Source organism: Rattus rattus, chromosome 3 (assembly GCF_011064425.1).
Source record: "Rattus rattus isolate New Zealand chromosome 3, Rrattus_CSIRO_v1, whole genome shotgun sequence".
In the NCBI taxonomy this organism is placed as follows: domain Eukaryota; kingdom Metazoa; phylum Chordata; class Mammalia; order Rodentia; family Muridae; genus Rattus; species Rattus rattus.
The window spans coordinates 88,816,177-88,828,440 of NC_046156.1; positions in this window are offsets into that span (position 1 = coordinate 88,816,177).

A 12,264-nucleotide genomic window follows, 5' to 3' on the forward strand; every position below is an offset into this window, starting at 1 on the left:
CAAGAGAACGCTGGAGCACACCAGGTAGCAGCAATAAATCTTGAGCACCGCAGACAGAACCAACAGTTAAAGGAAGGCATTTATGGGGGGTGGGGAAACACACACATGTAGCAGAGACGCAGAGAAAAAAAAGAGCCTCTGAAAGGTAGAGCAAGAACTCAGAGAGCTAAAAGTCCAGTCTCTTCTGCAGGACTGGGCTTTTAAAATCCACCTCTACTTTAGGGTTGGTCAGATTAGAGAGAGAAAAGATGGCTGATTGGCCCAGAACCGTTGTGTGGCACCTCCCAAGCTGGCCTGTGGAGCCCATCCATCAGTAAGGGCCCTGCTGCTGGAAAACAAAAGCTGCAAGGCTTCGGACTCGAGTCAGGGTAGAGGAAGAAGTGGCCATCTGAGATACCCAGCTTTCTCTCCTAGCCATGGTCCCTCTCCTTAACTGCTTACCAGGGAGTTTATTTCTCTCCTTAGTCTTCTCACTAAGGCCATACTGAAGCTGCAGTGGCCCGTAAGAGTCCCCTTGATTAGTCAGCAATGGCTGTCCTTCCAGTGTTGCCCACGTCGCACCATGACCTATAGATGTTACTTGGTGTGCTAATTTTGAGGGGGAAAAGTCAAAAGGACTATTAGCTCTGACACCATTTACAGAACTGCATTGCAAATCATCAGCCATTTCCCGTGCTATTAAACCCGAGATGCAGGAAATTAATCCACTTCCCACCGTTCTCCCACCTTGTTACTTATCTATGAGTTCATTTCCCTCAGCCTTCCCCAGGTGCTTTTTCTATTTCGATTTCTCTCTTCTGACCTTTGCCTTTCTCACCTCGTACCCTGGTTTCTCTGCTTTTAAATCCCATACTCAAAAGGACTAAACAACAGTCAACCCCCTTGTCCCCCAAGTTTAGTACAGAAAATAAGGAACCCTAACGCCACAAAGGCTGTTAAAGTCCCCATTCTGATAAACCACCAGGGGCTCAAAGGGTCAGAGGCAGCTGTTAAGCATCTTGGGCTGTGGGGTGGGAGCTGTGCCCTGGTTGCTGCTGACCCAAAGACTTAGACAAGTAAAATCCTGCTTCATGTATGAAAGAAAGTTGTCATCTGGCACAAGCTTTAGAAGCATTGTTTGTCACCAGTATCCTGGGATGGCACTTGCACCTCAATCCTGACGTTTTGTGGAGGAAATGTAGGACTTGAGAAGGAGGACACATCATTTAGTAAGATTCTGCCTCCATTGCGGGCTGCCCCACGGAAGGGGCATCTTCCTGAGCCTCACTCATCCTCATTGTTTTGAGATGTAGCTCAGACTGTCCCTCACAATATCCCCCAGACATTTGCCAAGCTCCTGTCTCAGCCGTGCAAACCCTGGGATGCCAAGCATGTACCACTACAACCGGAACACCGGGAGAGTGTGAGGAAGGAGAGGGAGGGGTCTCACTTGTATCAGCTCACTGGGCTACTTACTGATGGATTCATTCTCATTTGGGGAAAGGGACATTTTCTCAACTTAAATGAGAATTTCATGTCTAACTACTCACGGTGTTTTTTCTTCCCTCTTTTCTCCCCTTTGTTTCACATTGGGCCAAATCATTTCCTCCCTCAGCCCCAAATTTCACATTAAAGGATATTCTGTTTGGCCCAAGAGTTCCTAGAATTCTTACAATTACAGGTGGTATTTATCTTCCAAATACATAAGGAATGAAATAGTACACAGAGCTTCTCGATTGTATTTAAACACTCGCAAAGGGTGCTGCTTTCCTGGCTTTTAATTATTTAAAATAAGGAGTAGAATTTGCTGCTGAGACTTCCGGTCCACCCGTACTAACCTCTGCTGTGAGCCACGTGACACTGAGAAGACTCATGGCAACAGTACCTCGAATTAGTTTGGGCCAAAACAACTCTGAGCGAAGGCAAACCAGTTAGACCAGGCTAACCCAGCTCAGCTTAGTCCTTGGAGGGTCTGGAATTGGGCACCAATCGCCTAGCAGAGCCACAACTTGCAGGCGTAACTGGACCATAACTGGGTCTCCAGAGATCGCACTGGGCTCAGGTGGGTTCCTGAGAGTAAAGGGTACAGAGGCACCAGACTCACATAGCTGATCTGAAGGTGACGGAGGGAGGAGAGACATTCTTATTCTCCACCACTGAATCAGGAAATAAGGCAGAGAGCTAGGAAAAACGAGTCCAAATTAATCTCATTTGTTCTCAATTGAAAATAATTTTAAAAGGGCGTTTCTGAGAGCAGAAACTGCCACCTCGAGTGCTGGAAGTGAGGCTGGCTGGGGTCTGTGACTGGCCTGACAAAGGCTGACTCTTACCCAGATGTCCAATAAAAACACTTAGCAAGTATCATTTCCATAAGGTTTTGTCTACTTGAAACACAAGCCAATTGTTTGGGTCCAATTTATGAAGCGAGGTCTTACAAAGGTTATGGGGTAAGGAGGTCTGATGACAACTAAATTGCCTTAAATGGAGCTCAAAATACCACCTTAAACATTCTCCTCTCCCAAGAAATGCTTACTCATAAATCAAGTGACTCAAAACATATTAAAGATGACAACAGAGTGAGCACTTACATCTCATTTTTTTCCCTTTAATTCACAGATGCGTCCAAGATCTCTGAAGGGTATCATTCTGCGCGCACGCATAAGATGAAGGGTACCAAGAACGTAAGAGTCTGGGGATATGAAAAAAAGATTAAAACTCAAATGACGGGCCAGACTTAATGCACAAAAAATGATTCTGAAAATAGACATGCTCATTTTAAGACACTGAGATGAGGACTGTCTGCCCTCAACTCATCGGGGCAGTGAAGCTCACAGTAATTGGCCACATGGTTTTCATCTTCGAAGACCTCATGCATTCATTTTAATGCACCAGGTTCGCGGTAATATTTGTCCACAAGTAAGCTTTCCCCTCCTTCTTCCCACCATTCATTCTTTAATGGGGTTTTGATTTTAATGGGGGAGAAAAAGTTCCCAAACTCACTAATGTTTCCTGAGCTGCCATTAGGCCCGCTTTAGAAGCAGTTCTGAGGAATGTGCTAAACAAAACTTTATGTGCAAGAATCTTTAATATTCCATTACTTTTTTTTTTCGATAACAAGTTATTTTTATGTGCCCTTTCCGCTGAATGTAAGAACTAATTCGCAGCAATAAGAATTATTACGTGCCTAGCCCAGGATGCAAATTCGTCTTGATCTGGAATAGATTAGAATGGGGATCACAAAGAAAAGCCAAGGCCAGCAAATCATGACTCACCTTCTTAAAAGACAGTGACTCGAAGCTCTGAGAGTGTTGGTGTGGCAGCAAGGAAGGGCAAACTCTGGGAACGAGCTTTGTTTCTCCATCCGTGTTGATTACAAATACCTAGAGAATTCAACCAGTTCTCCAGGCAGTGAGCCTGAGATCCATTTTTTTCCACTTTTTTTTCAGTCTACTTGGAAACATCTGTTTTTAATTGAATTTGGATTTGAAAACTAATTTTGGTGAGATTGGGTTCAAGCTCCAATCAAGTTGGAACTCGGAGATCATTGCTTATACACGTATCCCCAAATTTAGGAAGGCTTGGGGCCAAGGATACCACACTTCCTGAAGGCATGCAGGAGACACATGCACTTGGAAAAGAAAAGGAATGCTTCATTCTCTCAGGGAAACTTCTCTAAGGCCAGTGATTTGGGGTTTTGGGTTACAGCTTTCAGACTAAGGACTTGATTTGGGAAAGGTCATTGAAAGGACATGGTCCTCCCATGCATCCCATACATGGAGTATGAGATTAAACATCATATGCTCATGTCTGGATAAAAATAGTGCTTGGAGTTGTGTACTGGGGAGATCATAAATCTACCACACACAGTCTGCAAGACATAATGTGCTATTGCGTTCTCTGCTGGCCCCTCAGTGCCATGGAGACCTTCGTTAACACCCTATTCCCTTCTAGAAGGATGAAGAAACAAGCTCTCTGCCTGGTACAGGTTCTGCACTATGTGCTCAGCAGAGAGTCAATCCCAACCGTGTCATTAACTCACTAGTACAAGCTTCTGTGTCCAAATAGTCTATTTTAGGTTTCATATATACACGTATGTATCTATATATGTGTATGTATATGTATACAATCAGGGAACTCTCATGCATACATGTATGTGTACACACACACACACACACACACACACACACACACACCAGTGGAATTAGGTTTCTGCTAAATTTCAATAGGCTCTTTTGGTTTTCTTTAATAACTCTATTTAAAAAGTAAAAGTAAAATCCTCACCAAAAAACTCCTGAGGAATTATTTGATGCTTTGCTGGATGATCCAGGAAACCACCCTTAGTCACCTCACTTTACAATTTCACTGACATCTGAAGCAGATTTTGTCAAGCCAGTTAACAATAAATACCCTATTGTGTTTTCACCCCAAGTACCAATGTGTAAATGAACACAGAACTATATCTGTTTTGATCTGACCATGCAATTACCTAAATTTAGTAAACAGATGTTGAAAACAAATGACATTATGTTGATTTATTCCATCCAAAAGGTTCAGGTTTCAAAACTATTGCCAGCTTTCATTAATTGTATTAACTGATTGTCTCAAACACCTTTTTTTTTTCTATAAATGATTAGCACATAAGACTTATCGTTTTAAGGAAAAGACAGAAATGCAGTTATCATTTATTAATTTGAAATGTTCTATGCTGAGATTTTCAAAGGTAACACTGATCTTTTTTCTCAATACCTCTTATAATGCAACTGGAATTTAATATCGAAAATGTGTCCATTTTAATGCTTGATCTTGGCTCATTGTTTTTATATGATAGAGCAGAGGAAACCAAAGAGCAGGTTTTTATTTGAATTCTATCCCTTCCAAAAATGATAATTACTTAGGAGACTGGTGGAGGGGGGGGGTCCTAAGAAATTCCTTTCAGGCATAACGACAAAATAACAACATTAACTGTTCTTAGAAATGAAAAAAAATTAAGTACATGTTGATTACTGATTGACACTCAGCAAAGAATACAAAAGTTGAGAAACAGGACTCCCAAAGTTGTCATTGACCAAGGCAGAGTGCACATAGCCGACAGTACTGCAATGCTTAGAGCATAGTAAAGCCACAGTGCCAACAGAAACGGCAGGAGCGAGCCTACCTCCAGTACACCTTCTTTGGGAGTGATTGGAGAGGAAAAGATGATTTTCATCTTTTCCTTGTTTTTACTACACAGTACATAACTGGTGTGGACATCAAATGCTCCATATTTCCCCAGCACAATGTACTGCATCCTTTTATTGTCCTGGCCCTGGACCTGAACCTCAAGACTTGTATTTTCTAGATAATTCCCCAATTCCAGTAAATTATATTTCTCTTTCTAGTCCTCATCCCTCTCCTCCTTTTGTTTTGAGACAGTGTTTCCCTCAGCCAAGGCTGACCTTAAACTCTCTGTATAGTCGTTGATGATCTTGAATTTCTGACCCTCCTGCCTCTGCCTCCAGAGAACTAGGATTGGAGACATCCTTCACTACACCTGCTTTTACAGAGCTGAGAATCAAATCCAGGGCTTCATACATACTGGGCAAGCTACTAAGGTATGTCCTATTCTAAGTTATATGTTAATATGTAAACTGTACATTCTTGTAGAAAAGACTGGAATACGCAGAGAACATGAAAAATAAAATAGCATCTTCATCATGTCAGTATTTTAGTTTATTTCTGGTTTTCTTTATTGGATTTTCCTTATTATTTGTGGTGTGTGTGTACCTGTGTGTCTGTGTGTATGTCTCTCTGTGTGTCCATGGTGTGTGTGTCCATGGTGTGTGTGTGTGTGTGTGTGTGTGTGTGTGTGTGTGTGTGATGTGTATTCATGTGCCATGCTGTGGAAAGCAGGTGGAAGCCAGAGAACAATTTCTGAAGTAGGTTCTCTCCTTCCACCTTTGCCTTTGGGGGATTCAGGTCCCCAGGCTGGGGCAGAAATTACTTTTATCAACTGCGTCACCATACTGCTCCCATTCCTGTCTCCCTGTTGTATGAGGCAGGCCTTCTTTCTTTGAGACAGAGTTTTACCCTGTACCCCAGGCTACCTTCAACTCAAGTTTATGATCCATCTGCTTCAGCTTCCAAAGTGTTGGGACTACAGGTGTGTGCTGCTACACCCACTCTCATTATGCAAGCTTTATACCTAAATAAAATCAAGTCATCTCCTTTTCTACATGATTGCAAGAATTTTCATGTAATAGATTCTCTTTTTTAAAAAAATCTCGATTTAGTACGACTGTGTATGTACATGTGTAATGTTGGGAAGCACATGAGCCTCGATATGCGTGTGGGGATCAGAGGAAAACTTTGTGAAGTCAGCTTTCTCCCCTAGTCTGAGGACTGAACTCAGGCCAACAGGCTTGCACTCTGGGGCAGCAAGTATTTCTCCCTGCTGAGCCATCTTGCTGGCATTCCTTACCAATTGTCTGTGAACCATTTTAAATTGCTTTAGAATGTCCCATTTATTAAACATTTAGATTGTCACCAATCTGACAGACACCATCGTGTCAAGTTTTTCAGTATATACATCTTTAAAGAGTTTTTCAAGTATTTCTATAGAATAAGTAAATATTTCAGTGGACTAGCCCACACTTCTCAGACATTCGATGCAATTATCAAGGTGTCTCAGAAGAACTTCTGGTATAGTTAATAGAACTCACAGATCCATTCAACAGTACCTGAGTGGACAAGTGAGCTCTGTTCTTATCAGCTATGACCCCTTTAAACTGTTTGTATTTGCTAAGTTAGTAGAATTAAAACATTTCCTAGTTTTCGTTTATTAAATTGCTACTGAAGTTAAATTCTTTTGCACACATGTCCTCTGTGTCTTCCCTTTGGATTATCTTGCTTTTGAGCCATCGTTACTTACTCCTTAGAATTATGAGAATACCCATTAACACTCTATCATTTACCATATCCTGGTTAGTTCATTATGTTTTAGATAGTTATATTTACGTAGTTTTGAAGATGGAATCTCATATATCCCAGAGCGCCTTGAGTTCACTGTGTACTAAAGGATAACTTTGAACTTCTAATCTTTCTGGCTTTACCATCCAAGTACTGAGATTATTAATGTGTGCACAGTTTATTTGGTGCTGGAGTTTCAACCTAGGGCACTGTACATGCTAGGCAAGCACTGTGCTGTCCTTAGTCCTTTGGCTTTAAATTTTATAATACATTTATAGTTATTTATAGCTAATTCTACAAAGCTTTCTCTTTCTATACATTTCCTTTAATATCAAATGTACTAAGATTTAAATATTTAAATCCTTTCCAGGTTAGATTGAATATTTAAATATCACTTAACTACAAAATTAGATTGGGATTAGCAAATAGAAATCTATTACAAAGGCTCACTTTCAGGGCCACTTTTAGGAATGGGAACCCCATCATCTCCCTAAAGGTTGGCTTGCATGAGGTTTCCTTCAGAGCATTCAGTGCACTGTCTTATTCTTTCGGCTTATTGGCACTCTTTCACCTTGTGACCTACTTCATTCAAATTATTAACAAATATGAAAGACTATTGGGACCAAATGAATGCTCAAATTCAATGCAATTTAATGTTCACTAAGCACTGAGAAATTCAGTTAGAGGTTCAAATTGCCAGGATCTCCGGAAGACAAAAGAATAAATAAATAAATAAAGACCACAGATAGTTGAGAACTTAGGAAGATAAAATATGTATATACATGTTGGGCTTTCTAAGTTGTTATAATAAAATGCATTAGCTAAAAACTCCAAAGAAATAGTGAGTTCTTCACACGTGCAAACAACCACAATATTTGTATCAAATGCTTTCCATAATTTACTGTGACTTAATTATATTGGTGTTAATATGCAAACCTAGCAAAACTGATTTAGACTCCAGTTCCAGCTGATCTGAAATCTGCTGCCCAAGAGGAAAGAAGCTTAACACACAGTAACAAAATTATTGAATCAAGAATCAATTCAGCATGTGACATTCAGATCCCAAAAGCTCTCCTCAGACTCCAAGGCTTCTTCCAAAGGCTTGTACAAAAGAAAAGGAAACACTGCCGATTGATCAGAGCATACAGAGGAAATAATGTGCTTACATTTCTATGGAGTTAAGGGAATCAAGATCCAGAGCAAAATGGGCAAGATACGTAGTCACACACAAAGCCTGACATTTCAATTATGACAAGAGTATCTTAAAAGCAGAAAAAACGATGGGCTCAGAGGCAACCGAAGCATTAATTAAGATCTAAAAATTGTAAAGGCAACAAGATACCTATTAGAATAAGATGGGGTCAAAGTATTTTTTCTGCATTCTTGTTACTTCGGAGGCCAATGAAAATTAAAGATTTTTTTTTTCCTAGAATGGGCAGCACTCCCTAATCAGGTAGAAAAATCACTCAGCCATGTCTTTAGATATGCTAAGTCATTTTAATTGATAGCAATTCAGGTTTTTTTTTTTTTTTTAAAATAAATTCAATATGTTTTTTAAATTTAAATTCCATCTAGATTTCTGGTTTGTTCCAACAGAGCCCCTTTTCTGGCAGGCATACATAGTTCTCTGCTGCACAGAGGTTGACCAGCAGGATGAGCATCCTCAGTTGTGGTTGAGCCTCCTTGCCACCAGCCTCATTCCCATGCAGGATGAAAGTTCTCTTTGAATTTTTAAGGATAGGGATCTTCCTGAGCCCTGATCAATTCTAATATACCAGATCACTCTACTGTGAAATCCCAAGAGCTTTAGTAGATTTCTTAGTTGCATTCCCAAACATTAATCAAAATTCTTTCTTGACTTTTCTCTTGGGCGAGCACAGGGCAGGAGAGATCACTTCTTAATATATTCCCAATTCTTCCTTAAAATAAAATAATTCCTAGACTAATTTGAACATTTCTACAGTATCTCATTGTATAAGATTAACAATGGAAGAACTGCAAAGAATCTCACTAATGTATCAAAAGAAAGCCTGTGTCCTTTCACCTTCTTCCTTCTATCGAAGTTCCATGTTGATGCTCCATCAGCAGCAGACTTAGCATTGCCACAGACAGCAGAACATACACTGGACCAGATCACATGAAAATTCCTCAGCCTCCTCCCCGTTAGTGATTGAAAACAAGCAAGACCATGCTCAATACTGACACAAGCTACTGAAATGCTAATCAATGCTCAGCGTAAGACCTTACTGCACCCACATACCAACCACGGGGCATTGAATCTTCAGAATATTTGAGTTTCCAGAGTGGGCTCACTGTAAAAGGTATCCAGAGAAAAGGCTGTATTCTTTAGTTAGAATTCAGTGTCACTAATGCACCTGAGAACTTGATAGCCACAGGCAGCATCCGAGGGACCATAATGATTGGCTACACCAATTACAAGACAGAGAAGTGCTGCATTAATTGCCCAGTTCCACATTCCCAGGTTCAGTGTATCCACAGCAGTGCTGTCAGCCATGGGGTGTACACCAGAGAAATAGATTAGGAAACTGTAGAATAGAACCAGAGGAGATTAAAAGCAGTGTTAGTGCAGTAGAAGCCAATGGAAATTAAGGGCAGCAGTAAGAACTCTGAGAGAAGGAGAGAGGGGGGCCAGGAGCCCTGAGTTTGACAAAGATAAAAAGCAAAGTGGTCAGGAGATAGCAGCACAGAAACATGTAAGCCCAGGACTCTAAGTGTGGAAAGAGAAGTCTTTTTGAAGAACAATCTCCTCACTAGAGACCAGGTATGCAAGACTGAGAGAATTGTAGTCCTGCTCCCAGATACCTTAAAGGAATTGTGGCATCTCAGAGAATACATGTCCTACAACTACATTTAGATCATTGAAAGGGTTTCAGCAAATGACACTTTCAAAAGCTCTCTAACAGAGCTTCTTTAATAGAAGCCTGAGGTTGACCAGAAATGATCATCGAATTTACACTCTTGTTTAAGGAGCTAGGAAACACTGGAATTTCGTCTGTTAGTAAAAGACTAAACCAAAAGTAATCTACCAACCTATGCTAAAGTCAGGTCTGAAGGTACTTGCCTATAATCTCAGCTACTTGGAGTACTGAGACAGGACGGCAGAATCTGCCTTAGCTGTGATTTCAAGGCTAGTGTACACAGTGTGGTAGTATCTTGTCTGAAAATATAAAAGGGGAGAAAAATGGTAAAGTGTTTGCCTAACATTGAAACCCTAAGTTCAATCATCAATATCTCAGATAAAAATATCAATATAAATCTATACTTGGGTTTAAAACAATGCCCTTTATAAACTAGAGCACAATTTACCATGGGTTGCAGAAAATCCACTCAAGTGTGTGTGTGTGTGTGTGTGTGTGTGTGTGTGTGTGTGTGTGTGTGTGTATGTGTGTGTGTGTAATGGGTGTTTTTCCTGTATGTGTGTTCTGTGTGCTGCTTGCATGTCTGGTGCCCATGGAGGCAAGAAGAAGGTGTTAGAGCCTCTGGAACTGGAATTACAGACAGTTGCAAATCAACATCATCTGGGTGCTTGCAATTGAACTACATCTTCTGGAAGAACAGCTGATGCCCTTAACCACTGAGCCACCTTTTCAGCTCCCTATGTTTAAGGTTTGCTTATGTTATATCTGTGTTGCAGTTAGTAAAAGGAGACAACAGACACACAGACATCTGATTGCAAGACTCTAATATGTCATCCCCACTTGTTTGACATCAAAACCAATGAATCATTTATTTAAAATATTTTGCTACAAAGTTGGAACTCATGATTTCTTAAATATTACATGCACATGCTAAGACAATAGTTAATAAAAATCTGCCTTCAAATTTATCTTATATTGAGGTGTCTTGCTTTGTCCCTCAGCACTCCAGGTTAGAGAGGCCATCCAACACACTTTTTTGTGAAACTTAATTTTTTTTGAATTCTGCATTGACCCTAAGTTTAACAGCATTTCAAATTCAGTCTACTTCGCCCACACAAGATATTGCAGCTAAGCAAAACTCTGTTCCAGAGACCTCATAAATTGTATGAGCTGCCCAATTTAGGCCTGAGGGAGTAAATTGAACAGAACTGGACTGTCACACTGTTTTAGACCATTTGCTACAGACATTTAAGATTAGTTCTAGATTGATTGAACTAGTCATGGTGGTGGCTAAATATATATGTAACCTCTTACTGAATATTCCTATTAATTTAATTCTTCATGCCAGGATTTAATAGACTTATAGTAGGCAGGGTAAGGCTTGGGAAGACCTGAAGAGGAAGGTGACTTGATTCCTTTTAAGTATCAAGGGCATTGTGCCTTCACTCTGAGACTGTTTACTGAAGTGCTTGGGACTCAGTCGATAACAGATAGTTTCTGTTTTGTGAAACTCATGACTCATGTAACACGAGTAAATTGATCTGATATCTGGCATCATCTTATGAGCCATATGGCCTGGGTCCAATTTATTGATGTCTTGGCGTTTCATATGGAAAATAGATGTCACTGTGGAGATGAGTGAGAGCAGAGAACAAACAAACACTGTCTTGTACAGTGCCTGGTACACAACCAAGGCCACCTCCCTTGTTCCTCGCAGGGGTACCCAGCAGTACTTGGAGTTAATTCTGCTTGTTTGAGCAAATTATTCTCATCTTCATAACAGTTATAACAACCAGGAGGCCCCTGAAGTTAACCCACCAGGCAGTCCTGAAGGAGTAACGGAACCCTTTCTCACGGACGCAGAGCCAAAACACATTTCATTACTGTGCTGGTTCATTGGTATATAAATTAAGGTCTTTTCCAAACCAAGTAAGCAAAGCCAAAGGCAAAGCAAATGTGCGAAATTATCCAGCCAGTACTTACCACAGGGGCTCTGCTGTGTGTCAGCCCGACCGAGGACACTGGACCTGCCCTGTGGCTGTTCTGAAGACAGCTGAGTCACAGTACCACTGGCAGTGGACGCTCGGGAGCCAAAGGTGGGTTTTTATTTTGTCATGTTTTAGATGAGCCACAAGAGAAATGACTCTGTTTATTGCCTGTAGAAATCTCCAAGTATTTGAGTTTCTAGACGATCTTTTTTTTTTTCTTTTTAACCCAGCGGGAGCCAATTTTTTTTTCTTCTAATTCATCATTTCTGTTCATTTTCCAAACATACAGAACTAGTGAATTACAAGGTTGTGACACAGAATCCAATGTGTCACATTAACAAATTCACAAAAGAACTCAGCCGGATGATGAGACGACTTGTTATCTTGCCAAAGTATACCTCCAACGCGTTGAAAACAACCTTAAACTATTCCGTTGCTTTTTAAATGAAAAAGCGTTCTGTTACAAAAAGAAA